The sequence below is a fragment of the Tamandua tetradactyla genome, chromosome 9, assembly GCF_023851605.1.
Source record: "Tamandua tetradactyla isolate mTamTet1 chromosome 9, mTamTet1.pri, whole genome shotgun sequence".
Taxonomy (NCBI): Eukaryota; Metazoa; Chordata; class Mammalia; order Pilosa; family Myrmecophagidae; genus Tamandua; species Tamandua tetradactyla.
This window is the reverse complement of record NC_135335.1, coordinates 17,071,832-17,074,297: the sequence shown is the minus strand read 5'-3', so window position 1 is coordinate 17,074,297 and position 2,466 is coordinate 17,071,832. Positions and strand designations below refer to the sequence as shown.

Sequence of the window (2,466 nt, the reverse complement as noted above, 5' to 3'; positions counted from 1 at the left end):
GATAGATAGATAGATAGATAGATAGATTGATAGATAGATAGACAGACAGATAGATAGACAGACAGATAGATAGATATACTGGTGTTCCAAATACTAGTTACCATCTGAAAATTAAAGGACAATCCAGGAATAATCATGGAGGGTTACTATTTGAGCCATGCTTCTTTGAATGTGCAGACTTTGAAAACCTAAACTACAAGGTATACATATGTACACAGAAGAAAAAGAAATTGGAAAAACAGCTAGTCAATCGTATTTATTTTCTTGTACAAAAAAGGGATTATGTCAATGACTTATCCAATATTGGGGTGCAAGGATAAGGTTAGAAGAGGCAAGAATATGAAATATAGGTGATAAAATTAAAGATGAATGTGCCATTGAAGTAAATACATAAAATTTCAACATTAAAATAATAAAGATGTATAATATAAATGATGTGAGAGCTCCTTGACTCAGGTATTAGGCCCTGCCCCTGTATTTTTGATGAGGGCTTTTTATCCACAGAATTGGGAAAAATCACATTAATGGACTTTTCCATCAATTCTAACCATACAAGGAATGGATGCTGTTGAATGGTTGCTGGGTCCAATTTCATTCCTTCCTAATAAATTAATTTTAGGTTGATCATTTTTCTAAACATAATTTTGACATCTTTGTTCCTTAGACTGTAAATCATAGAATTTAATATAGGTATGATCAATGTATTGAGCACAGAGTTCACTTTGTTGATATACAGTGAGTGATCTAGTGCTGGAGCACAAATAAGTGAATATTAAGGTACCATGGTATATAGTGATTATGATCAGGTGGGAAGTACGGATGGAGAAAACTTCCCTACTTCCCTCTGCAGAGTCTGTCCTGAAGATAGCTGTGAGTGTGTAGACATAAAAAAGAACTGTTAGAGGAAAGACAGCTTCAACAAAACTAGCAAAGACTACTAAAATCATGTCATGCATGTGTCAAGAGAATAATAGACAGATATCACAAAAGAAATGGTGAATCTCTTTGGAGCAGAAAGACAGATGGAAAGTGTTAGCAGTGTGAATAATTGAACTCATGGTGCCTCCTAAAAATACTCCAATTACAAATGGGCAATGAATCCTCCTGAACATAATACTGGTATAAAGAAGTGGGTTTCATATTGCTGTGTATCATCTTAAGCCATGAACAGCTTAAGATTCTGTATCAACCAGAGAACAGAAAAAATATAACTTTACAGCACATCCATTGTAAGAAATAGTCTTCTCATCAGAAACCAAGTTCACAAATAATTTGGGTGCAATGAAAGGAGAAGAAAATTCATCTATGAAATACAATATGCAATAGAAAAAGTGCATATGTGTGTGCAAGTAGGAACTGGTTGTGATTTTTAAAATCACCCCGAGGTTCCCCATCATGGTCACAGAGTAGATGGAGAAAACAGCAAAAAGAAGACTGTGAGGTTCTGGATGGTCTCTAAATCACAGGAGAAAGAATACAGTCTTCACAGTGGCATTCTCCTCCTCCATCTCTCTGCACTACTGGATTTTTAGAGTTTTGACAGATTAATGATGATGATATTAATAATAACCTGAACACAAAAGAAAAAAGAGGGTTAAAAGTAACAGAGCAGTAGTCCTAAATTCACATGGGCAATCTGAAAGCATATTGACATATGGCAAACTGCATAGGTTTTCAAGTACTGTAGCAGTGAAATCCTTCATTTATAAAGTACCTACTAACTTTAATATCTCCTATTCTTTAAAGCTATTGGTTTTCATGGTACATGGCACCATCATCAAACCAACTGGACTCTAAACATGGGTTTCCTCCATAATATTTTCAACACTCTTTTTCACCACATCCAATGAGCAACAATTCCACAATTAAAATATCCCATATATGTCAGTTGACCCAATTCCCACCACCACATTAGTCAATGCCTCCCTCATCTCATTCCTAGAGTGTTGTCTTAACCTCTTTATCATGTTCCCCATGTCTTATGCAATTCATTTTGCCCTCATCCACTAAGCTTCAGTCCCACAAACTCCCTCTAACACTCCAAAAGCTCCTCTCCATCAACATTGTTGGAGCTAAGGGAAAGTTTTCACCTCTAGAATTATGTAACCTCACAGGTCTCGGGCTTGGAAATGGATGGATGGCTTTATACAAAGGAAAAGATGTTCCATTCCTCAATTTATCGCAGTTCTTTGAAAGAGAAAAGCTCAGACATTGTGGCACAACAGAATTTGAGTTCCCAGTTCTAAGAATCAAACTAAATATAGGCTTCACAAAAGATGGTGGCAGGCAGGGAAAGGGGAAGGCCTCTGACACAAGTTTAGGGCTGGTGCCAAATCTTTAATGGACAGGGTAATTAAAAATGTAAAACATAAAGGAGAACCTATGGTGGGAAGTTCAAATTAGTTAGATTATCAGGATAGGTTGCAACCTCTGGAGTATAAAGTCAGTAGAGAAACAGGGGAAGCA

The 2,466-nt window shown here is 36.4% G+C and overlaps 1 pseudogene; it reads right to left on the bottom strand.

The window, feature by feature from the left end:
- Positions 1–601: 601 nt before the first annotated feature.
- LOC143645908 (olfactory receptor 5AP2-like) lies at positions 602–1,508 on the bottom strand (annotated as a pseudogene).
- Positions 1,509–2,466: the final 958 nt, after the last annotated feature.